The sequence below is a fragment of the Tenrec ecaudatus genome, chromosome 5, assembly GCF_050624435.1.
Source record: "Tenrec ecaudatus isolate mTenEca1 chromosome 5, mTenEca1.hap1, whole genome shotgun sequence".
NCBI lineage: Eukaryota > Metazoa > Chordata > Mammalia > Afrosoricida > Tenrecidae > Tenrec > Tenrec ecaudatus.
In genome coordinates, this window is record NC_134534.1 from 159,653,391 (window position 1) to 159,680,526 (window position 27,136).

At 41.2% G+C, this 27,136-nt stretch overlaps 1 protein-coding gene across 1 annotated transcript in view; it reads left to right on the forward strand.

Moving 5' to 3' along the window:
• PTPRN2 (protein tyrosine phosphatase receptor type N2) overlaps positions 1-27,136 on the forward strand; it is a 1,071,863-nt gene that overhangs the window by 406,791 nt on the left and 637,936 nt on the right. The gene's annotated exons all lie outside the window — the stretch shown is intronic.

The following is a 27,136-nucleotide window of genomic DNA, read 5'->3' on the forward strand; positions in this document are numbered from 1 at the left end:
GCGACAAAATAAAGTACTAAAGTGAACTATGCCGCGAGCTGGAGTTCAAAAACCAAAAAGAAAGGACGGGCTCTGCATTTCTCAAGCCGAAATAACTGAAGGGAAAACTTCAGGTCTCAAGTTGAAATACTGAAAGATTCTATGGGCAAATTACTGAACAAGGCAAGACGCATCCAAAGAAGATAGAAAGAATACATAGAGTTACTGGATTAAAAAAAAAACAAAAACCAATGTTCAGTCCTGTTAAGAGGTAGCATATGGTCAAGAACTAATGAGAGTGAAGGAAGAATTTCAAAGTGCACCGAGGCATTGGTGAACAAAAGACTCCAGGAATTGCCAAGAGACCCACTGACATGCTTTTAAAAATAAATCTTGTTTGAGATGCATGTTCACAGAGTTGGAAGTGCATATTTGTTTGTTCCAAGAAATTTGGAAGACAGCTGCCTGGCCATCACACTGAAAAAGATCCATCCACATATGTGCTCATTCCAAAGAAAAGCTGTCTGATAGAGTGAGTAAGTTACTGAACATTACCATTAATATCACACACATGTAAAAGTTTCATGAGGATAATTCAAAACCATTGCAGCAGTCAATCTATAGGGAACTGCCAGAAATTCACGCTGGATGTAGAAGAGGATGTGGTCAAAGGTGTATTATTACTGATGTCAGATGGACCTTGGCTGAAAGCACAGGCTACCAGAACAATCACTACTTATGTGGATCACAAGAAATTATGTGTAAAATTACATAGAATGGAATTTCCACAATACTTATTTGTGTTCATGCAGAACCTGCACTTAGACCAAGATGCAGTTGCTTGAACAGAACAAGGGCATAATTAATAGTTTAAAATCAAGTAAGGTGTGCATTAAGATTGCAGTCTTTCTCAATACTTATTCACACTCTGTAGTAAACAGTAATCTAAGAAGCCAGAATATATGAAGACTGCAACATCAGCACTCAAGAAAGAATCATGAACAACCTGTGGAGTTACTTTTATTTGCTGAAAAGTAAGGGGATGCAAAGCATTTACTGATGAACATCAAAGACTCGTTCTTCAGTATAGATTACACCTCAACATAAAGAAAACAAGACCCATACAACTGCACCAATAAGCAATTTCAAAATAAGTTGAAAATATCATTGAAACGGCCCAGGATTTCATTTTACTTGAATCTACAATCAACAGCCTTTGAAGAAGCAGTCATGAAATCAAAGGATGCATTGCATTGGAAAAATACGCTGCAAAACACTACTTTCAATAACTAAAAAGCTAAGATGTCATGTTGAGGATCCAGGGAGTCTCTGATCTAAGCAACACTAATTTTAATCATCTCAGTATGTAAAGCTAAACAATGAAAAAGGAGGACAAATCTTTGAATTGTGAATTTGGTGAAAAATACTGACTATACCATGGACCACCAGAAGAATAAACACCCTGTCTTGGCACAAGTACAATCAAAATGTTCCTTGTATCAAGGGGCTCAAACACACTAGCCATCGTGAGGATGGTTCAGGATAGGGCAGTGTCTCCTTCTGTTCTTTGTGGGGCCACTGGGGGGTCCTCATTGACTCCATAGCACCTAACAGTAACAGCAGCAACAATAAATTGAAATAGGTTTGTGTTGACACATTCATAGGGCTTTCTTTGCTAAATTGTTAAACAATTTTCCATAATAATAATAATGAACATATTTAAAATTTGTCATCAATAATGAGTCACAAGAAAACAGCTGTTGTTTCGGCACCTGGACCCCAGTTGACAACACAGCATGCTGCATGCTATATTTTCACTTATCAGGATAAATATATATGGAGGCTAAAACCCAGAGCAATTTCCCAGGGAAGGCAAGTGCAGAGGAAGCGTGTGCTATAAACTGTGGGTGTACAAAGATCCACGGTGCCTGGCTTTCAGGGGTGGGGGGGCCTGTGTGCATTTCTGCAGTGTAGCCTGAGTGAAGTTGCTCGCTGATCTAGATGGCAACTCCTGATTTTGATAGCTGCGATTTCTACCCTCACTTGGCACTGAGCTTCATTTCCGTCCTCTTTCTGAAAGGACCCGAGCTGGTACACTTGCCCGGAAAGTGCGTACTATGCCTTGTAGACCCATATCAGGGGTCTCCACCTGAAACAGGTCCTTAGGTAATGTGTCAGCCTGCTTTGTCAGTACAAAACAGAAGCCATAGGAGCAGAACACCTTGGTATTCGGTCAGTTGTATTAAACATATGATGGGCTTGACTTTGTCTTCGTCTGGTAACCTACATCAGGAAATGATGAAATTAAGAAGTGGGGATGCTTATTTGGGTTCATATCAAAGAGCCAAAGGTCAAGTTTAGAAAACCTTCGGTATACCCAGAAAATGAAAAACATTTAAAATTGTGCAGGTCACCATGTCATGTGCTTTAGTTTACATCCTGGGTGCAATAAAAAGAAACTGCCTGCGAGTCTTCTTTTATGTCACAATGTTTAAACACCCCAGAGTAGTCTCTCATTATCTCTGTCAAGGTTGCTGATAAGCACAAAATGCGCTGAAGAAAGAACCCAAACCCACTGAGGTTGGCTTGATTCAGATTCATGGCGACCACATTAGAGTACAATTTCCCCCAAGATGGCAGGTGCAGACTGCTGATGTATTGGGTTGGTAACCGGATCCTTATCCGACTGTGCCACCAGGCCCCCATTCTAATTCTGCAGTGCCTATAAAGCCAGAACCTGCAGCCTGTGTAGGGTGAGATGAAGGCCGTGCTAAGGAGGTAACCCCAGTTAGTTGACCATATTTTCACTACCACTGCCTAGGGCCAATTGTTCCTATCAATAGTTTTATCAGAACTAGGATTGTCTTTTGTAACAAATAAAACACAGGAACCCCAGTTATGCTGGAATTGCATATAAACAAACAGTTTATGGGAGATACTTCAAACAGAAAAGCATGTATCTGAAATTCAAATTAAACTGGAAATTCAGCTACCTTGATTGGATCATCTTCCCACCCATTCATTTATGTGTTACTATGCATGCTTCTGTGCTACTGTGGCAGAGGTCAGTGACCGGATGCTGTATTTATTGCCTGGCTCCTTGCAGAACAAGCGTCTTGGCTAATGCTCTGCAACTGCACATTCTAGAATGCTTCTTGCAGTGCATAAACGCAGGCACCCACGCTGCTTTAAAAGTCACCATGAACAATTAGCCACCACCACGGGAAGCACAGATATGGAGCTTGCATTTATTTTTGAGGACGGGGGTTTGAACTCAACAGAGAAGCTGAAACAGCAAATTAGAGTTAAAGATCCTCTTTTCTGTAAATATTCAGTATCAGGAATCTGTTGAACTTAATACTTTCAAAGCTATAACAGTGTAAAATTGGAGGGCAAAAGAGTATTCTATGTAAACTACCAGAATATTTCCTTTTATGTGTTTTTAGAAACTCTGTAATAATATTCTCTTTCTATTTATTTTATTTAATGCTAACATAATCGATTTCATTGCTCATGGTCTTATTGCCCTGAATATGACAATGGTTGCTATTTTCATTCAAGTCTTTGAACTCATTCTTCATTAAAGTTACTGTGATTTTAATCACGCCCAACTCTTTCCTAATACCTGCTGTGTTCTAACAAAGTAACTACAGGCATTTAAAACTTCCAAACCCAAGGAATGTCAACGAATGTGGATGGAATTCAGGGAAAAGAAACCGATATGATTAAGAGGCTAGAAGAAATTATTTGTGATAAAAATGTAAAAGAACGAGATATGTTTGTCTTGGCAAAACAGTGAGTAACCAGAGTGTAAATGGCTCCAAGAATTTTAAGCATCAGGATACAAAGGAGAGAGAATAATTTTAGAATGATGGAGGCAATTTAATTACCATGTGCGAAAGGTGCCATGTGATAAAAAAAAGTCAAAGAAATTATATTTGTTGCCATTATCATTCTCAAAACATTTGCTTTCTACTTGAGCCCTTGGTATCAGCTCATTTTCCCCTCCCTCTCCGCCCCCTCTCCTTCATGAACCCTTGATAATTTACAAATTATTATTATTTTGCCATGTCTCTCACTGTCTGATGTCTCCCATCACCCACATTTCTGTTGCCCATTCACCAAGAGGTGATTATATGTAGACCATTGTGATTGGTTCCCCCTTTCTACTCCACCTTCCCTCTACCCTCCTGCTATCAATATTCTCACCACTGGCCCTGAGAGGTTCATCTGTCCTGGATTCCCTGTGTTTCTACTTCCTGTGTGTGCAAGTGTACATCCTCCGGTCCATCCATATTTGTAAAGTAAAATTGGGATCATGATAGTGGTGAAGAGGAAGCATTTAAGAACTAGAGGAAACATGTATGTTTCTTCGGTGCTACACTAAATCCTGACTGGCTTGTCTCCTCCCAGAGACCCTTCTGTAAATGAATGTCCAGTTGCCTAGAGAAGGGCCTTGGGTCCCCACTCTATACTCTCCCTCATTCACAATGATATAATATTTTGTTCTTTGATGCCTGATACCTGATCCCTTTGGTACTTTGTGATCACACAGGCTGGTGTGCTTCTTCCATGTGGGCTTTGTTGCTTCTTACCTAGATGGCTGCTTCTTTATTTTCAAGCTTTTAAAACCCCAGATGCTATATCTTTTGATAGCCAGCACCATCAGCTTTCTTCACCATATTTACTTATGTACCCACTTTGTCTTCAGCGATTGTGTCGGGAAGGTAAGCATCATGGAATGCCAGTTTAATAGTGTTCTTGCATTGAGGGAGTACTTGAGTACTTGACCTTTTATGCCTGGCTTACTTCGCTTAACATAATTTCCTCCAGTTTTTCCTATGCAGTGATATGCTTCATGTGTTCATCACTGCTTTGTAGTGATGCATAGTACTCCATTGTATGTATGTACCACAGTTTTTAATCAATTCGTCTGTTGATGGAAATTTGGGTTGTTTCCAACTGTCTGCAATTACGAACTGTGCCACAATGAACATTGGAGCACACATGCCTGGCCGTGGTTTGTTTCTTGCCTCTTCTCGGTATATGCCCAGTAGGGGGATTGCTGGGTTGTATGTTAGCTCAATTGTCATCTGTTTTAGAAATCGCCAAATCAATTTCCATAGTGGCTGTACATACCTACAGGTCCACTAGCAGTGGATGAGAATTCCTATCTCACCACAGTCCCTCTAACACTTGTTGCTGTCTGGTTTTTTTTTTTTAATTGGGCTACCTTTGAGGGTATTAGATGGTATCTCATTGTTGTTTTAATTTGCATTTCTCTTATGGCTAATGATCGGGAACATTTTCTCATGTGTTTATTGGCTATTCAGATTTCTGCCCTTCTGTTCAGGTCCTTGCCCCCCTCCTCAGTGGGCAGTTAGGTTTTTTTTTCTTTTTGGAAGCTAGCAGAGTATTATAGATTTTAATAATAAGACCTTTGTCTGATGTGTCATTGCTAAAGATGTTTTCCCAGTCTGTGGACTCTTATTATTTTCAATGTACACAGGTGTTTAATCTTCAGTACATCCCATTTGTCAATTTGTGCCTCCTCTGTGTTTGTGCCCTTCCCTATTTCTGATTGCCTATGTATTCCCTGTGCCAAAGATCTCGGGTTGGTCCCAGTTCCCTCATTGATGGCCATAATCGTTTAGGGTTTTACCTCGAGGTCTGTGATCCACCTTAAGTTTATTCTTGTGCGTGGAGTGAGATAAGGGTCTTGCTTCATTTTTCTGCAGATAGATATCCATTTTTTTGAGCACCATGTATTGAAGAGAGCATCTGCTTCCCATTTGATATTTTTTTGGGCCCTTATCAAAGATCAGTTGTCTGGATGCTGATGATTTTATTTCTGGGTTTTTAGTTCTTTTCCATTGGTCTGAGGATATGTCATTATACTAATACCCTGAGGTTTTGACCACTGAGGCTGTATAACAGGGGTCCTCAAACTTGTTAAACAGGGCCCAGTTCACTGTCCCTCAGACCCATTGGAGGGCTGGACTATAGTTTAAAATAAACAAACTATGGACAAATTCCTATGCACAATATACCTATTATTTTGAAGTAAAAAAAACAAATGGGGCAAAAACACACAGCAGGCCGAATAAATGTCCCCTGCAGGTTGCATGTACCTGCGAGCCATATTTTGAGGATGTCTGCTTTATAATACGTGATAAAGACAGGTAAAGCAAACACTTCCACTGTATCCTTCTTCTTGTGGAGTTATCTGCTAATTCAGGGCTTCTTCCCTCTCCATATGAAGTTGGTAATCAGTTTTTCCATTTCTTTGAAGAAAAAGGAGGGTAATTGTATTGGGATTGCGTTAAACATATATAGTGCCTTGGGCAGAACTGACATCCAATTCATGAGCATGGGATATTCGTCCATTTGTTGAGGTCACTCTTGATTTCTTGTAATAGTGTTCTGTATTTTTATATGTCTTTTGTTCTTTTAGTCAGGTATATACCTAGACATTTCAATTTGTACTTGGCTATTGTGAAGGGTGCCACCTTTTTTGATCTCCTCTTCAGTGGTCTTATCCAGTGTGTATAGCAGTCCAATAAACTTCTGTTTGTTGATCTTATATCCTGCCACTCTGTCATATTCCCCTATTGCTTCCAGTACTCTGCTTGTGGAGCTTTGGGGATTTTTCATATATAAAATCATATCACCTGCAAATAACGATAGTTTCACCTCTTCCTTCCCCAGGTGAATACCTTTGATGTCTTTTTCTTTGCCTTATACTGTTAGCTAAAACTTCCATTATGATGTTAAATATGAAGGGGGACAAGGGGCATCCTTGTCTGGTCCCCTTTTTCAATGGGATTGTTTTCGTCTTTTCTCCATTGACTACCATGTTGGCTGTTGGTTTTCATATATAGCTTGTATTATCTTGAGGAATTTTCCTTCCATTCCTATCTTCTTGAGTGTCTTAAACAGGATTTGGTGTTGGATGTTGTCAAATGTTTTTTCTGCATCTATCAATATTATCATGTGGTTCTTACAGTTTCTCATGACAATGTGGCAAATGATACTAATGGTCTTTCTTATGTTGAACCATTCCTGCATCTCTGGTATGAATCCCACATGGTCATGGTGAATTATTTGTTTTATATGCTTTTGTGTTCTATTGGCTAGTGTTTTGTTAAGGATTTCTGCATTGATGTTCATTGAGGATATTGGTCTGTAGTTCTTGATCCTTGTGGGATCTCTGCTCAGTTTCAGTATCAGAGTTACACTAGTTTCATAGAAGGAGTTTGGGAGTTTGTCATATTTTTCTGTGTTCTGGAAGAGTTTGTGTAGGATTGGTGTCAATTCTTTCCTTAATGATTGGTAGAATTCTCCTGTGAAGCCATCTGATCCAGGGGATTTTTTGTTGGTAATTCCTTGATAAACTTGTGTATTTCTTCGATTGCTATGGGTCTGTTGAGATTCTTGACAACCATCAGGGATCATCTAGGGAGGGATTGCCTTTCCAAAAATTTGTCCATGTCTTCCAAGTTGTTTTATTCATTGGAGTACAGTCCTTCATAGTACTGTGTAATTATCCTTTTAATTTTATTAGGGTCTGTTGTAATGCCCCTTTCATCCCTCATCCTTGTTATTGAAATGTGTACCCTCCTTTCTTTTGTAGGGTTTTCCCATGGTCTGTCGATTCTGTTTATCCTTTCAAAGAACCAACTTAGCAGCCCTAATTTTTCCATAGTTCTCTTATTTTCCCTTTCTTGAATCTCAGCCCTGGTTTTTATTATTTCTTTTCTTTTGCTATTAGTAGGATTGTCCTGTTGACTCTGCTCTAGTTGCTGTAAATTTTGTGCCGGCATATCAATCATAAGGCTCTCTTCTTTTTTCATGTCTGTATGTATTGCTATGAAACTTCCTCTAATAACTGCCTTTGCTGTGTCCCATAAGTTTTGGTACATTGTGTTCTCATTCTCATTGATTTCTAGAAATTTCCAAATTTCATCTCTGATCTGGGCCAGTACACACTCCTTTTGCAATAGAGAGTTATTCATTCTCCAATTGTTTGCTCTTGTTTTCTTCATCCTCCTTTTGTTGATTTCCAACCTTATAGCACAGTGGTCAATATGATATCAATGTGTTTAAATTTATGCAGATTCGTCTTATGCCCCAGCATGTGGTCTATCTTTGAATATGTGCCATGTTGTATTGAAAAGAATGTGAATTTTTTTATTTGGATGAAGAGCTCTGTAAATATCTATGAGGTCAAATTTTCTAATTGTACTGCTTAAATCTCTAGCTTCCTTGTTGAGTTTCTTTCCCTGTGATTTAGCTCTCTTGGAGAGCAGTGTATTGAAGTCACGTGCTATAATTTTTGAGGCAGTGATTTCTTTTTTCATCTTTTGAAGTGTTTGGTTTACTTATTCTGTGGGTCTCTTATTCAGGGAATATATGTTTAAAACGCTTAGTGGTTCTTTGTCTACTGTTCCCTTAAAAATTATATAGGGTACCTCCTTATCTCTTTTTGTGGTTTGCACTTTGGGGTCAATTTTATCTGAGATTAGGATTGCAACCTCTGCATCTTATACCTTTTGTGTTGGGTGTTTTCTTACCTCCATTTCTTACCAGTGGGTTGTGTGTGTGTGTGTGTGTGTGTGTGTGTGTGTGTTTTATTCTTGACTTCTCTCCACCCTTAAGCCAATGCTATCTTGGGGGCTGTTGTCTCTTTGTTGCCTCTGGAGGCTGTTTTCTTTTTGTTGCCCTCTGGATGGGGTTGTTTATGTGGCAGTCTCTTATTTATGCTTGGTGAGTGATGTTCTGCCCACATTGTGTCAGCAGGGATCTTTTGTAGGGCTTGATTTTTTCTAACGTATTCTTTGAGTTTTCCTTTGTGGGAAGACTCTTACTTCTCCATCTGTCTAGATAGATAATTTGGCTGGCTAGAGTATTCTTGGGTTAACACTATTTTACTTCAATTTTTTGGAATATGCTACTCTACTCTCTCTCTTCTTCATAGTGTTTACTCGTAAGTCTGAGTATATTATTATTTGGGACCTTTTATATGTGATTGCTTGTTTTTCCCTAGCTGCTCTCACTTTCCCCTTTTCCTCAAAGTTAGGTAGTTTAACTATTATGTGCCTCAGTAACTTCTTCTTTGGATTCATTCTAGCTGGTGTTCATTCAGCCTTCTGAATGGTTGCCTGGTTTTCATTCATTAAGCTGGGAAAGTTTTCCTCCAATAATTCTTTTACTATTACTGCAGATGACTTCTTTGTTGTATCTTCCTCTGGTAATCCATTTATTCTGATGTTCCTCTTATTAGCACGGCTAACAACACATAGCTCTTAGGTTGTCTTCAGCTTCTCTGATGATCTTATTAGATTTTTATTTGCATTTTAAAATCTGCTTGGCTATCCTCTAGGTCACTGGTGCGGTTCTCTACCTCCTTCAGCCAATTGGTGAAGCCTGTCAGTCTGCTACTGGTTTTTGTTATCTCATCATAAGTTCTTGTGTTTCCCTTTGGTGTATGGACTTTATATCCTCTCTCATTTCATTCTTTTTCTGTTTTGTTTCCCTCATATCCTATATGACTCCATGAAGAATTCTGAAAATTTCTATCCTGGCAGATCAATGTCTGCTTCTTCTATGCACCTCGTTAGATTCAGGGAATCTTCTGCTACTACCTTTTGTTTCTCCTGTTTTTTTTGTTGAGGTCGTTTGGGTTGATTGCTGTTTGCATTGTGTTGTTTTAGAGGAGCCAGGTGCCATTTTACAGGGAGTCAAAGAGCACTGACTCTCTCTGGGAGACGCGTAGTAATGCTTCTTTGAACTGCCTGCAGCTAATTTCATTATGAACTTGGCCTACCACTTTATTCTCCTGTGGCTTTACTCTTTCAGTAGTCAATCAGTATTCTGTTATTTGGAGGGAAAGTTGGATGATCCTCTCAGGGGATGCTGATTGTGTGGTTGTGGACACATGAGGATGGTGCTGTACTGGGAAATCTCACAAGAAGCCATGTGGTGTGGCCCACAGCAATTTGGGGCACTACAGGGGGCGTGCAGGGTTGCCTGCTGCAATGGGAGTGCCACAGAAGACTGGTGGGTTGCCCACTTTGGTGTAGAGCACCACAAATGTTGGGCAGAATTTCCATGGTTAGATAGATCGCTGCAGAGGTGGGCAGAAGTTCCCACAGCAGTGTGAAATGTTGGCAAGTGTTGGCCAAGCTTCCTTAGCCTGTGTGAGGCACTACAACAGGCGGGAAGACATTCCCTCAGTCAAGAGGAACTACAGAGGACCGAAAGGAGCAACTCCTGCCATGCAGTCAGGGTTTCCCCAGAAGAAGGTGGGCAGGAATTCCCCATCCATGTGTTATGCACTGCACAGGACAGGCAAGCAGAATTGCTCAGGAACAAGTTGGGCTGGTGTCCCCTGGTGGAGGGTGGGCAGGCTTTCCTCAGCCTCAGGTTACGCTGCAGAGGGTGGAACTCTCACAGCTGGGTGAAGGGCAGCCGTAAGCGTCCTAGGCTACAGGGAGTGGTCTGGATTTTGGCAGTGGCATGTGAGAAAAAAGTGAAGAGAAAAAATAAATGAAAGAAAAGGAAAAAGGAAAACTTAAGTCCGCTGAGACTGTGGGGGGATAGTGAGGACAGGGAAACAACAGTAACAAAATAGCTGAGCCCCTATCCCTGATCATGGGGCTGGAGGGGTTTTTTCCCTGCCCTTAGGCGGTGATAAGCTGTGGCTGTGTTGAGATAAAGCCTCTGTGCCAGCGCTGGCCGAGACAGTGTCAAGGATAAACTCAAATCCTAGCCACCCTCCACTGTGGTAAGCCAAAAGCCCCTAGCTCCACAAACCTAGTTGATCTGTGCCTATTTATCTTTATGATGCTCCTCCTGAAATCCAGCAGTGTTGAATTTCCCTCTTAGTAACTCTCCTGCACTAATTTCTTTGGAGTCCCTCTGGTATGTGTTGCTCAGTTACCATCTTCCCAGAAGTCTCTTTTTTTCCTTTCTTTCTGTCTGTATCTCTTGCTGTCATAATTTCTTGAGGCATCTGAATGTGAGGTTAGGACCTCTCCAATCATTATAAGGAGCTATGGAGGGGTAGTGGGTTACATGTTGGGCTGCTAACCAAAAGGTTCAAACTTACTGACAGTGCCACAGAAGAAAGATGAGGCTTTCTGCTCCCTCCTAAATCCAAAGGGGCAATTATATTCTGCCACAAATATAAGTACACGGTTATTAATTATATGGTTGCCTGGAGTTCCGTGGCAGTTTAATGGCAGTTAATGGCAGTTTGTTTGGTCAGTGAGTATCAGAAAATCATCCTATGTAGATTTTACCTTCAAGAGAGTTGCTAAATCGGTTCCATCCATGTCCTTGCTACTACCACTTCCTTATGTCTTTCCTCCTTTTTTTCTGACCGTGAAGATAGTTCTTTATTCATTCATCTAGATCAAGCCCTTTCCTCAATTTTGGAGCAGCCACTGCTCCAGGAGTCTTTTCCACCACCATGTTGACCTCTTTAAATGCTTCTCAACTCCAACAAGATCAAGACCAAATTCCTTTGCTGACCTCTTCTCCCTCATCTCCTTTCTTCTTTTTGCTCGGTCTCTCAGCAACCCTCCTCTGTAGTTCCCTATGCTATAGAATGTTCTGTTTCCTACCTCCATGCTGTGGATTCTTAAGGTTACTTTTATCTGAAATACTCATTGTTATGGGTTGATCATAAGCCCTGGAACTGGTGAATGTGAACTTGTTTAGAAATAAAATCTTTGAAGTTGTTACTAGGTTAGCTAACATGAGGTTACAGTAGAACAGGGTGGGTCCTAATCCAATACGAATGGATTAGGAGGAGGAGAAGAAATGACAGAAAGCATAGCAAAAAGGTTATATGATGATGGCAGCCTAGGAAGAGAGAGACAGGTGTAGCTTCTACCTAGGGAACGTAAAGGATTGCCATGAGCCACCAGAAAGTAGGAGACAGGCATAGAACCATTTATGGTTCTAGACCTTCTAAAGGAATCAGCACAGCTGACACCCTGATTTAGATTTACAGCCTTTAATACTGAGAGGCAGTATAATTCTGTTCATGTAATATAACCCATTTTGTTGTCACTGCTATCACATCTACACACGCCCTCACACCTTCATCTCTGAAATGAATTCTGACCAATCTTTGAAAGCTTAGGTTAGGCAAAGTATGCTTACTCCAGGAAGCCTTCCTAATGAAGCCCTTTGACGGTCTTTACCAGAGAGCAACATTAAGTAATGGGCTTCCATAATTCTGTGGATATGTATTTGTAGCATTGCACCAAAGGAAGTGAATAGTATGAATTTAATATGAACCAGTTGGGTTAAATTGAACAACATTAGTAATGCCAATGATAAAAAAAGAGAAAGGACAGAGCTAGAACTAGGGATGTGTAGTCCATATGGTAATTGGCATGCAGAGATTTGCTTATTCAAGCTCCTCTGGGCCAGTGTCTTTCTTAGCAAGTCAGATTGTTGGTTGGTAAACACAGAGGGGTCGGGTTGAGGCATTGGAACCACTTCTTAATTCCAGAAGACCTCTTTTGGAGCAGACCCTCAAACAATGACTGGGATGTAGAAAATAGGGTTAGATAGCTAGGAAAAGTCTAGAAAAGCTTTAGTGACAAGTTCAAGTAGCAGATCTGCTCTGGTCTCAGGATATCAGATGACCAGCTGAACCTGAAGCTGGGAGCAGTGGGAAGCTTCCATGACACTTAGGTTACAGGCTTAGGGCAGCACAGCTCATGGCAGATTCCACTTACTGTTGGGATGGGGTTCCTCATAAATCATCAGGCTGGCTGGGGTAAAGCTGGAGCTGGGCTGGGCACACAGGGGTTAATGAGCCTGGGGAAACAAATAAGAACAAAAATTCTCTTTTTGCTTCCAAAGAACTTTCCTACCTCTCCCAATTTGGTTTTCTAGTTACTTCAACAAGAAGAACCAGTTGCCATCAAGTGGGTTCAGACTTCTGGTGACCTCATGTGTGTCAGAGTAGGACTGTGATCCTTTGGATGTTTAGACAGGGTGCCTAGTACATAATGGGCTCTCAAAAATATTTTGTTCCTTTTTCATTGGATTTCATGTAAACTCCCCTTCACATGCATTGGATTTTCCAGAGAAAAGATACTAAGGAAAATCAAGAAATTATGATGAAAATAAACTAAGCTAATCACTGTTACATAGCATATTGTTTTGCTCCATTAATAGCCTCTATTAAGTTGTCTAATATGGCCAATAAAATCCTAATTATTCTTTTGTCTCTTTTACTGATGTCCATCCTTTTAAAGGAAGGGCCTTTGAATATTATTATTATCTCCCTGTTTCCTTTCTCTGTTATATGTTTGACTTACATGCTGTTTAATTGTCATTCTCAGCTATTTAGAAAATACTTATGCATTGAAAATATTGATATGGAAGATAGTATTTGGTGACACAATATATCCTTTACAAAACACACTTAACCCAAGAATCAAAAAAGCTTGGTTTCTGTTCCTTATCTAACTCGGTCTGCGGCATCCTGTCTGTGTGTTTGGATGTCACACCTGAAAATGGTGTGGGAAGTCAGATAACGGTGCTGTAGGGTCCTCCTCTTGCATTGCACAGCCGTTCTTTCAGAATGAATATGGAACCAATTTAGTTATTCTGTCTTTCCTACTCCTATGAGTCCTGTTATAATGAGGGTCTTTTCACCTCATTATAAATTTCTTATATTCTGAAAGTCAAAACAAAACAAACTGAATCCTTGAGTGGTTGTTGATAGGTGCCACCCATCAGTGACCTCATGTGACAGAATAGAACTGTCCCATAGGGTCTTCTTGGCTGTACTCTTCATAGGAGCAAATTGCCAAGTGTTCCTCGAGGAGCTGCTAGGTGGGAGAAACCACTAAATGTGCAGTTAACAATCTAGTGCTTAACCATTGCATCAGCAGGGCTCCTTGGACACCTGAGTAGAGGTAATGTGAACTCTACGCGGTGATGCTAAATGGAATGCAACTTCTGAGTAACAGGAGAGGCAGAGGTACTCCCATGTAGAGACAGTTTCTGAATGAAATTTCATAATATAAAATAGATAAAGACCATGCCCGCAATTATGTAAAGTAAAAATTAGCATTCTTCCACTGTCCTGCCAATCTCAGTCCTTAGAAGTTAGCAGTTCAAGGAATGCACATCTACATTTTGCATATTGTACCAAGATTTGTTTATACCCAATTATAAATTCTATTGAAAGTATGCACGCTCTTCCTCTAGCTGCATTTGCCGTTCTAACACTATCCTGTAGACATATTACCATGCTGTGTCTTTGTTCAAGAAAATGTCTTGTTGTTAGCTGCCAGCAAGTTGGTTCCAACCAATAGGGACCAACCTTATGAACAACAGAATGAAACACTGCCCGGTCCTGTACCATCTTCACAATCATTACCACCCTTGAGCCCATTGTTATAGCCATTGTGTCAATCCATCGCATTGAGGACCTTCTCCTTTTTTGCTGCCCCTCTACCAAACATGATGACCTTCTCTAGGGACTAGTTTCTCCTGGCAGCATGTCCAAAGGATGTCAGACCATTCTCACCATTCTGGCCTCTATGGAGCATTCTGACCTTACTTCTTCCAGTAGATCAATTTGTGCTTTTAGTAGTCCGTGATACTCTTGATATACTTCTCCAGCACAGCCCCACAATTAAAAAGCCTCAATTCTTCATTGGTCTTCCTTATTCAATGTGCAACTTTCACATGCATATGAGGCAATTGAAAACAATGATGTCATGTACCTTATTCCTCAAGGTAACATCTTTGATTTTTCCATACTCTAAGGAGGTCTTGTGCAGGAGATTTACCTAATACAACTCGTTTTTGTTTTTGTTTTTAATTTCTTGACTGGTGCTTCCATGAGCATTGATTGTGGATTCAAGCAAGACAAAATCCTTGTCAACTTCAACCTCTTCTTCGATTATCATGATGTTAGCTATTTATCCAGTGGTGAGTATTTTGTTCTTCTTTACATTGTGTTATAATCCATACTGAAGGCTGCAATCCTTGATCTTCGTCAGCAAGGGCTTCAAAGAATTCCTCACTTTCAGCAAGCAAGGTTGTGTCAGCTGCATACCACAGACTGTTTATAAATTTTCCTCCCATCCTGATGTCACATTCTTCATGTAAGTCAGCTTCTCTGATGATTTGCTCAGCATACAGATTAAATAAGTATGGTCGGAAGTTACAACCCTGATGCACACCTTTTCTGATTTTAAACCATGCAGTGTTCCCTCTATCTGTTCTCACAACTTCCTCTTGATCAATGTACAAGCTCCAAATGAGCACAAGGAAGTGCTCAGTAATTACCACTCTTGTCAAGGTTATCCATAGTTTGTTTTCGTCCACAGAGTCAAATACCTTGGCATAGTCAATAAAACACAAGTAAACTCCTTTCTGGTATTATCTGTTTTAAGTCAAGACCCATCTGCCATCAGCAATGATATCCCTCCCTTGTTCTATGTCTTTTCTGAATCCACCTTGTACTGCTGGCATCTCCCTGTTACTGTACTGCTGAAACCATTGTTGGGTGATCTTTAGCAAAATTTTGCTTGCATGTGATATCAATGATATTGTTCTATAATTTAAGCATTCTGTTGGGTCACCTTTCTTTGGAAGAAGTACAAGTCTGGACCTCCTCCAGTCAATTGACCAAGAAGCTGTGTTCTAAATTTCCTGGAGTAGACAAGTGAGTGCTTCCAGTCTCCATCATCTTGTTTAATCATTTCATGGGGTGCTCCATGAATTCATGGAGATTTGTTTTGGGCTAATGCTTTCTGTGCAGTTTGAAGTACTTTCTCAGAACCATTGGTTCTTGTTAACAGGCCACATCCTGAAGTGGTAGAATTTTGACTTGTTCTTTTTGGTACAGTGGCTCTGTGTATTCTTTCCATCTTCTTTTTATGTGTTTTGCATCAGTCCATAGTTTGTTGTAGAATCTTTCAAAATTGCAACTTAAGACTTGAATTTTTTCTTGAATTCTTTACGTTTAAAGCTGCAGTTCTCAACCTCTGGGTCTCGACCCCTTTGGGGGGTTAAACAACCCTTTCACAGGGGTTGCCCAGTTCATTAAAAGTAGCAAAGTTACACTTTGGAAGTAGCAACAAAAATAATTTTATGTTTGGGGGGTCCCCACGGCATGAGGCACTGTATTAAACAGTCGCAACATTCGGACAGTTGAGAGCCACTGGTTTAAAGTAAGCTGGCTGGGCTTTTCCTTGTGTTTTCCTAGTTCGGGGTCTTTGCACATTTCATGATAATATTTGTCTTTGTCTTCTTGTGCTGCCATGGGAAATTTTCTGTTTAGCTCTTTGACTTCATCATTTCTTCTATTTGCATGAGCTATTATATGATTAAGAGCAAGTCTCAGAGTCTCTTCTGACATCCGTTTTGATCTTTTCTTTCTTTCCTGTCTTTTCTTAGTAACCTTTTGCTTTCCTCCTGAATAATGTTCCTGATGTCCTCCCATAGCTTTCCCATTCTTCTGCCATCAGTGTTCAATGCAGCAACTCTGTGCTTGAGATCTCGAAATTCAGGTTGGGTAGACTCAAGGTCATATTTTGACTCTTGTGTATTTGTTTTCATTTTCTTCAGCTTCAACTTGAACTTACACATCAGCAATTGATGTTCTGTTCCACAGTCAGCCCCTGGCCTGGTTTTAGCTGCTGATATGGAGCTACTCCAGCCTCTCAGCCTGCAGATGTAAGCACTTTGATAGCTGGGGATTCCATCTGGGGAAGTCAGTGTGTATCACCTTTTGTATTGTTGAGAAAGGGATTTGTGATGAACCAGTCATTGCTTTTGCACAATTTTATCATGCAATCTCCAGCTTCATTTCTATCACCAAGTCCATGTTTTCCAACTACTGTTTCTTCCTCTTTATTTCCAACTTTTGCATTCCAATCACCAATAATTATCAATGCATCTTGATCGCATGTTTGATCAATTTCCAATGGGAGCCATTGGTAGAATTCTTGAATTCTCCATCACTAACTGTTGTGGTGAGGAGCCCAGGCAGAGCAGTGGATATGCATTGGGATTCAATATGCATGGTTCAAGTAAAAACCACCAGCAGGCCCCATGGGAAAAAGGCTGGGCTTTCTATTCTCCCCAACAGTTACAGTTGCAGAAACCCACCGGGGGTTTCTATGAGTCAGCCTTGACGTCATGGGAGCAAATTTGGAGATTTTGTGCTTGGTGCATAAATTTGAAGAATAGTTGTACTGGTTGAGTTTTCTTGAAGAGAGATGGATATTAATCTTATCACAGATGTATCGTACTTCATGATTGATTTTTCAGTGTCCTTTTTTTATAATGAATGCCACCCAATTCCTCTTGATTCTGTTATTCCTGGCCTAGGAAGTCATAATTTTCTGATTCGTAGTGGCCAGTATCAGTCCATGTCTGCTCACTAATGCCTAAGGTTTACATCTTTATGCATTTCATTTTTTTGAAAACTTCCAATTTTCCTAGGTGCATACTTACTGAATTCTGATCAATAGCAGATTTTTGCAGCTGCTTTTCCCTACGTGAGCTGTGCTACCTGAGCAAATGAAGATACCAAAGGTTCTACTCCCACAGGCGTTCCCAGACACATGCCTCCCAAGTCGACTCCACTAGGGGAAAGCAACCCTTCAAATTCACATTTCAGGTTTCCTCCGCCAACCCAAAGGGCCCTCCTCCGGCACCATCTCTGATAATGTTCTACTTCCATTCCTTAGGCCTTCAGTGTCTGACGATGTTTCAAAGCTATGCATAAGGTTTTCACAGTCTCCTTCCTACAAAGCGGGGAGCTGCATCCTTCTTAGTTATCTGCTCTTGGTCGGGAATCCCCTCTGAAAGCTGCTCACTTTGCGGTACCCTGCCGGCATTATAACTTCCACCCTCATAGCAACACGCAAGCCACCGTGACATGGCAAGTGGACAGACAGGAAAACTTAGAGTGGATTTTTAAAATACCTTTTAGGACCTCAGTCTCCCCCACCCATTGTCCTCTTACCCTAGGAGAGAGGGACCTGGCTGTTGGGATACCAACATGATTACATGCTCTGAGACCATCCCCTGTCCACTGACTGAAAATGTCCTTTTTCTCTTTGATGTATCTATTTGGGAAGATCAGTGTCATTAATCATTGTGACTTATTCTTCTTTAACAGTACACTCATTTTGAGCCACTGTACTGAATGACTGACTATGGCTCTTCTAGTTGTTGCCTTTGTTACTTGTACCAAACAATGTTTTTCCTAGTGAATCTGGGCACAACAAAGGTAAGAGAAGGTACTGAAAGTATTCAGTTGTCAGTGTTTGCCATCCCGTTGGCTATGAAAGGCACCATCTCAGAGGCAAAAACGAAGAAGAGACTGCGTGAACACAGTTAAGAGTGGATGATGTCTTTTGGACCCAGAGATCCCTGAGAATTTAACCCTTGCTCCAGGAGAGTTTGGACATCAGATGATAGGTAGATGGGTGGCGGAGCGAGATCATGAGAAAGAGTTGTAGACTTACCAGAGCACAGAATAAGTACAACAGAATGCTTTGGGGGAAAAGGATGGCTTGTGGAGTGGGGTTCCTCCAGACACATAGGTGGGGAAGCTAAGTTTGCTGACCCCAGAAGCCTGAGCTGAGATGCCTTCAGGTGAAGTTGTATTATGGAGGGGAATGCCCTTGGGCAGCCCTGAAAGTGCTTTGAACGAGCTCTGACACTGTTGGAGCAGGACACAGGCGAAGGGCTGGTGACTGACCAGAGAGGGAGAGTTGCCTGCAGGTATGGCTGAGAAGAGGCTGTCCTGGCTGAACGATTATATTCTCAGCCATTGTAACCTGTGAATTCCCCCAGTAAACCCTTTAATCATGAGTAGTGTCTGTGAGTTCTGCGTAGTCTTTGTGATGAATTACCAAACCCAACTGAGAAGTAAACAATGTAGTAGTGGGAAGGCTGGTTGGTGCCAGCACTGGTAATGATGGTCAGAGGGTAGAGTCTTGGCTGACATCTGAATCACAGGGATCAGCTTTGGGCAGCTGATTGATGTCTTTCTAGCTTGTGAAGTTAGAGGACACCCCCACACCATTTTGTATAGTCACACGTGTCAGAAGTGCTGTTGCCCATCACAAATCACTTTTCTGCCATTGTAATGAGTGCGTTTCCCAAAGCACCCATCTACCTTTGCCATGGGGTTGGCTCACATCATTCATCGGATTTAAGTGACAACTAGCCTTTGGGTTGCTCCCACATGCACACACACGCTTTGCTTCCCTTTAAAATTGGGCGGTGCTACCAGATGCGATGTTTTCCTTTTCCTGAAAAGATTCATGGGCTGTTTTAATACAGATTAGTGGAAGTGCAATACCAAAGCACGGTAGGTGGTGAAAGTCCGTTATCATTTGTATGATTAGTTTCACCTTGTAGCTGTGTCTCTGAAAATGCAATTAACAGTTTCATATTCAGCATAGCTAGTTTTATTCCTGCTGCATGGTGTGCAACATTTGCATCATAAAAAAAACCTAATTGGTAAACACAGTCTTGCCCGCTTCTCGGCAATTCACCCAATTCTCTTCACGTTAATTGGCTCAGCTTCAACCCACATTGGATGGGCTTTCAAAGGATGCCTCAGATTAGAGAGCTCGCAAGCACTTGTGTTTCACAGAAACGACTCCAAGGAGACTCAGGGAAAAAAAAAACCTTTTTTAAATTAATGCCGAATGCAGGCAACTCTCTTATCCAATGGTTTCCATGGAAACTGTTTTGTCTGCTAATCTGATAGCTCTGTGTATGTTTATTGTGACTCATCTCTAATGACCTTCAGAGACGAAGTTAGCTGGAATGGACCGTGCTGACCCTGTGATCCGAGGCAGTGGCTAAGTGATTGCATCCTAAGCTCAGGATTATTCTTGTGAACTGACTTTTGCATTCCATGGGCCTTCGCGTTCCTCTTCCATCTCTCAGTTCATCCAGTTCCTGCCAGGCATCCTGACCTAGTTGTGCACATGGATCTGGCATCAGGATGTAAAGTTTGAGCACACTCTTCATACTAGACATTCGTAGCTTCCTCATTGTGGAGTGCAGCCAGTTCTCCACGGGGACATGTCATCGCAGAACTCTCCCGTGCTTTTCTCTCCTTCCCTCGTTCTTCGACTCTACCTTTCCCTTGTGGGATTCCTTTCAGAATTATCAGATGATGCCGTAGACATTAAATATACCTTTTGTCTAAGATACAGCCGTGTTCTCTGATTTGCTGGTTGCTTGCTTGGGTTAAAAAAAAAATGTCCTCAGAAGTGTGTATCATTTCTACAGTGAGGGAGGGTGCAGGGAAACATGTTAATCCACACCATGTGTGTGTCTTCCATTGAAGCTCATAGAATGAAGAAAGGCTGTGTAACTGACACACGTTTTATTTTAAACAATTGCAATATGAAATATGTAAGGAAAATGCCATGGACTTCTTCAATGATATGACTCAGAATTCACTGCTAGTCTTTTTTTTTTAATATATAGATCTATATCTTCTCTTCTTTCTTCTTCTCTTTGATCTTGGGTTCTGCCTATTTTTTGTCTTAATTACTATGATCCAATGAATAAGATTTGTCCCTTAATGTTAACACAGGAGTTGTTAAACAAGTGTAATAGGGAGACATGTTTACTATCTGTTTTGAAATAGTTAAGTGCTTATTTTCTGGAGGAAAAGAAAAAGATATACCATGTGTGCTCTTAGCAAGGGGTGAAAGTTAATCCTTCTTAGTTAACAATAAGAAAACTGACCCACTGATGACGAATGAAGACATGGCAGTGCTTGTCTCTGAAGGCACATTCAAATCTATTGATGGAGGACCAGGGAATGTACTTGGATGACAGGTTAAAGAGAATAAGCTATTTGAAGTAAAGAGGGTGTCAAGTGGAGGGCATATTAATATTAGACCCAGGATCTGAAAGGGATACTAAACTGACAGCAAGCAGAGCAGTCTCTATGACAGTGGGTCTAGGTTGGGTGGCTATAGGGCAACTCTCGTCCACTTCATAGCTGTCCTAGAAGACACACGTGTTATGTCTTAGTGTTTATTCTCTCTCATATCTCTCCTTCTCAAATTAGAACTATCTTATTCTGTTTCTGTTCTTTTTCAGCTTCCATTTAGCAATATAATTTTTAGCTAGATTTCTTCGCTATAAGGGAAAGAGGAAGAAGAGGAAGAGAAGGGGGGCAACTGGAGAGAAGGGAAAGTCTGTGTACTCTAAAATTAGGGATTTAAGTGAGTTTTCAATTAAAAAATGGTTTTGACATTTTAAACTTTAAATTTAAAAACCATTTAAAATTCTTTTTAAACAATGAAAATGGTAGATGAATTAAAAAGTACATGGATAAAGGACTGGGTGGATGGATGGATGGATGGATGAAAATCTGTAGCAATAGGTGATATCCCTTGAAACTGTGTGTAATGCAATGGTATCTTGGAAACTTACCTAATCTGCTCAGAGGAGGAGGAAAAGCACAAGGCTAGATTCTGAGGTTGCTTCCTTAAAGATCACAGCTAAGAAACCCCCCTGGGTCCATTCTACTCTGTAGCACAGTGTTTCTATGCATTGAAATCCACTCTACAGCACCTGTCAACAATAACATAATTATGAAGTAAGAAGTGAGGCAAGGGAATATTTCTTCAGGGATCTTGCTTGTTCCTTAGCTGATGGAAATTTTGATGAGTTGAAGGAAATTGGTCATGGGCATAGTGTAGACATGATTTTTCTCCTTTATGGCTTGAACCTGTATTTCTTCTTATACGATGGTGCAACTTTCTCCAGGGCATCTGGTGAAAGGTCCAAATCTCCATCGCAAAGAGCCATCTCTTTTGGATGACTGAAAATGCAAGAGGCTTTAACAATGAAATGTCAAGTTGGACATTTTCTACCTATTCTTATGGGATCACTCTTTCTGAATCATAGATGATTGGCCAAGTGCTTATCTCAGGGTTTATTGGCACTCAATCAATATTTATCAGATGGGCAGAGAGATACATAAACTTTAATATCCCCAATTTTGTTTCTAGCTCTCATCTGATAAGTATGTCCTAGCATGACCAAAATGATTTAATATAATGCCAAGCGTATTTAAATTCCCCTACACACACGCAAGCACACACACACACACACAAACACACACACGTTGGTATAGCTGGGAAAAATAGCTCTTCACTACATTTTCCACAGTAATAAAAAGACTTCTTTAATTTGTGTAGTCGCCCCATCTAAGTTGAAGGCTACACTTCCCAGCTCCCCTTTCATTTAGGTGTATCCCGTTGGGTACATGATGATCAATGGCATATAAGCAAAAACTGTTATGCTTCTGCCTCTGATTTTCTAATCAACAGCAACCCAGTGTATGTCACAGTATCACTGTGCTCTACGGGATTTTCACTGGAGAGCTTTTCCAAAGCAGATTTCCAGGTCTTTCTTCTGAAGTTACCTCTGGATGGACTTGAGCCTCCAACCTTTCAGTTAACACCCAAATGGGTTAACTGTTGGAACCACCCGAGGACTAGTATGGAAATTATAGAAGACACAAGATGACGGAGTCCCAGTGTCTTCTCTGTGTGTGTGTGTGTGTGTGTGTGTATGTGCAGTCTAGTATGGGGATTATGGCGTGAACACAAATGAGTGTGAAAGAAAGTGAACAGTTGCCAGATAACTATTGGATATTAAATATGTTGTGAATGAAAAAAGCAAAGTGAGGTTACCATTAACTTTGATGTCACCTACATTCGATCAAAGGCTTTCGTTCTTTGTTCCAAGGTAACGCAGAACTCCTGGAAAGCAGCGGGACAACTGCTCTTAAGGTCTTGTTGCTACAGTTTGCAGATGGGGGAAATCCCTATGATTGTTAAAGAGTAAAAAAAAAACCCAAAACTGCCTCCCTATGAAATAACTATATTTCCCTATGAAAACTATATTCTGGCCCATTAAACCAGTGGGGCCATTCTTTCTCAGACTATTCTTGTTTCCTTTTGAAAACTAAGCTTAATCTTACATGGACATAAAGAGCGCGTCTCATTGTTTCTTTATCATTGGGCTCAGTGGCTCTTCTCTTTGAAGTTAGGCTCCTACAAGGAACAATGTAAATTTCAAATACCTGGTCTCCTGTCTGATCCTGTGCTGCAACTCTTAGTTTGTCACCCAACATTCCCTTAAACAACAGAGTAGAACAGAGATAAGATTTAATTCTTACCCTTATTCTTGCTGTTCTTATTTCATGATTCTACTTCGTGCTTTCTCTATAACTCTTTATGAACCCAAGTATCATCAACTGTTCTTCACATACAGTCTCCTGCTTCCCATTGCTAAATGGGATTTTGCTGGTTCTTGAGGACAGGGTTTGGGGAGCTTCCTCGAAACATGTGCTCCCTCTTCTGGCTAGATGCTTCAAACTGGAACGGAGCCAAGCACCTGCTCAAGGTGGGGTTAGGATGTTGGTACTTTCAAAAATCTCTCAGGGAGGGCTCTTTAAAACAAGGATGGTGCGGAAGAAGCATCTACTAACTGTCACCATTTGGAAGATACAGACTCTTAGATCTGACACGGTTTTGGCACATGACCTCTTCCTACCTTACAGGAGAACAGAGGTCGGGGAGAAGTCTTTTAAAATGCCACACAGGCACATAGTTTGTTTTCTTTAACACTGACATGCAGATGGAGAATTTTGTATTGGAGAAGTCACCATGGAGATCTCAGAATGAATAGCACTTAGGTGATATCCAACTATACCTTGACCGTTACATTCCCGTGATCCCGTCTGTGTTCATAAATAGGTGAACTTCTGAAATTGTGTGTGTGGAACTGATTTTCATTTGAATCAGATGTTATTAAAATGAGGATCATCCTTCCCTTTCGCTGCCCCCCCTGGGCCATTTGAGCACCGGCACCCACAGCTTCCCTCCTCAGCTCAGGACTTCAGGGTGCCACCGAAAGTCTCCCTTCCTGAGATTTCAGCTGAATCATTGAGAGAAAATGTGTTTTTTGTCTACTGATACTTAAAACAAATCCAGAGATAAGCAATGTTTTAAAAAATAGATCTATTTTAAAAGTATATGCACCTCTAGTGCTGGATCTTATGAATGGAAGTTTAAGGCTTAATGTTCTCAAACTTTTGGGTCTACCACCACCTTTTCCGTAGAAAAAACCAGATTACTCAGTAGCCCCCTGGCAACTAAAAACTGCCAGAATGTAGCCCATAATTCAGGATAAAGTATAGGTATCTGTTTGGTAGGCCCCCTGGATCATCCCAGCATCTCTGAGGGGAGTAGTCTGGCTCACTTTGGGTAACACTGTTTTAAGTTACCCTGGAAATCAGTGTGCTGGGGATAGCCTTTATGTAAATGAAGTTGCCTCCGTGTCTTGCTGTGTGGCTTGAGTGCTACTGTGAAACTGGAAGTCACAGATATTGCAAATACCATCAGAGTCGCCCACGGGAGAGAGCTTTCTGCAGCGCCTCCCATCTAAAACAGACTAGAAAGACCTTCAATCTCCATCTGAAAATGAGTCAATGAAAACTCTGGGTCACTTCAGGTGATTATCCAGTGGAAGACGAGCCCCTTAAATTGGAAACCCACTGCTTTCCCATCCGTTCCAACTCACAACAACCATTGAGGGCCCCACAGAATTGTCCCTTAGGGTCCCCAAGATAGTCCGTCTTCATGGGAACATACAACCTCATCTTTCTCCAGAGGAGCATCCAGTCTGTTTGAACCCCTGACTCTATAACTAGCTGCCCAATTCATAACCATGGCACCCCCAGGGCTCCATCTCAGGCTGGAAGGCCCTCGGCCACATAGAGATGGCCACAGAGGATTGTAGTATATAGTTGATCTTAAAGGTAGGTAGACCAGAGAGCTTTCATATGCTGTTGTTCATTGGGGTTGCTGTGTTTCAGAGCTGACTTCAGGACAACAAACAATATTAACACAGGGAAGCTAAATTAATACATTTTGACTCTGTCTTCTTTGATATTTTACTTGAACATACTTTATTATATCAAACACCTGCCAGACTCTTTCACTGTCTGTTAACCTACATGCTTAATGGGGCTTGTAGAATAGACCTGGTTATAATAGAAGTAGGTAGGTTGTTGTACAGGTGGCCAGCCACTCTAGACTCCCTGCCGCCCTTGAACTCTCAACCTTGAGATTCTCACTTTTGAAGTATAAAAAAACAGTATGTAACTTGCCAAGGAATACCCATTTCTATTAATGTGACAAAAATGGAGCATTAATGTATCAATGTGTTTATTCAAAACACATCTTAAAAAATTGTCTAAACCTCAAAACTCACTGCCATCAAGTTAGTTCTGACTCATATTGACCCTATACGCACAGGATAGAATTGTGCCTGTGGGGTTCTGAGGCTGTAACTCTTTCAGGGAGTAGAAAGTCTCATCTTTCTCCTGTGGAGTGGTTGATGGTTTTGAACTATTGACCTTGAGGTTAGCAGCCCGATGTGTAACCATGTGCCTCCAGGGCTGCCTATTGTGTCGAAAGCCGAGGAGCTGAGGAGTACATTGAATAGAATGAAAGGTACTAAAGACTTCCTTCAAAGCATCTTAAGATCTAATGGAGGAGACTGGCCTCCTTGCAAGACCTACTGAGTCTTCAAGATGTGCTTCAGCGTGCGGTGAGTTGCTGGGGTGGCAAGGGGAATCGAGTGGTCCTTACATGTTCGTACCCATTGAAGAACTGAGCTTAGAGGAGGAAGATAGGAATGCTCATCATCCTGCCTGGCAGAAAGTGCTACAACAGAGTCCTGAGGGAAGTGCAGGAAGCAGAAGTCACTGCAGTAAGGCGCCAGCACAGCTGAGGGTCAAGTCTGACCTTGAAGGATGAGTGGGGAGGAGCTCATTAGAGGGTATGCAGACACCAAGACTTTCTCTTCAGAGGAAATCGCTGTGGGAGATTTCAGAAATGGTGGCACATAAACAAAAATAGTTTGAGGGTGAAGGAAGTTGAGGAAATATCAAATATGTACTAACGTGTCATGGTTCTAAATTGGAGATTTAAATGTAATGTTTCACTTTAACTTTCATGGTCTTTCCTATGAAAGCTAGTCTTTCCTCACTGCCATTGGGCTGATGTTGGCTCACAACTACCTTCTAGGGCAGGGAAGAAATGCCCCTGTTAGTTTCCCAGACTGTAAGCCTCTACCAGAGTAGAAGCCTGGTCTTTCTCCCAGGGGGCGGCAGGTGGTTTTGAACTAATGACCTTGCAGTTAGCAGCTCCACTAAGCCACCAGGTTTGTTGTTCATTGCTCTTTGGGGGGTGGTTTGGATCTAAAACTAACTCACACAAATGGAGACTGGGAAGAGGAAGGGTACACCACCCAGGATGTCTGACAGGGAGATATTAGCAGAAGCGATATTAGCAAAAGTTAGCTTTTTGTCTGGAATTTAAACTTATTCTGGCACTTAGCAAATCACCACGGTATTAATGCATAAAGGGGAAAGCTTCACTCATTCGAGAGCTTTGATTAAGACCACTCAGCTAGGAACCATTCAGAATCAAAGCTTTATCATCAAAACCTTTTCCAAAAATCTTTTTGTGTTTTTAACACGTGAGAATGCATAAATAACATATGCGACCAGTTCTCCTAGTGATGGTTTCTACACTTGAATGCAAACCCGACTTAATTTGCTTTTAAAATACAACAGTACCTTTCCCGTGGATAACAGCAAGTAACTATCTAGAATGAAAACTTCTTTTGAAAAATTCCTCATTTGCAACGAGCTTAGATTAGTGGTGTCATTTAATCATGTTGAAAGTAGGATTGTGCCTCAGAATGGCTTGCATTTAAATTAGGTGGATAAAAGTTTGGTGATTAATGAAGGTATTTTCAAATCCAACCTTGAGAGAATGGTTATAAAGTGTCTGCACTGGAACATCGCATCGCGCCTGACTGCTTGCCACACACTCATCTCACATTGAGGGAGGACCAGTCACAGCCCTCTACTGCTTCGGAGCCTCCTGCAGCGAGAATGGTTGTGTTTTGATGTTACTTTGGATCAATGAGAAAAATTCCTGCTCAACCTATAAAGCTCATCAAAGAGGAGGGTCTGTGGGTTTGGGCCTTCCAGGGACTGTTGAACCCATGAGAGAATCTGCCAGGGAAAGGA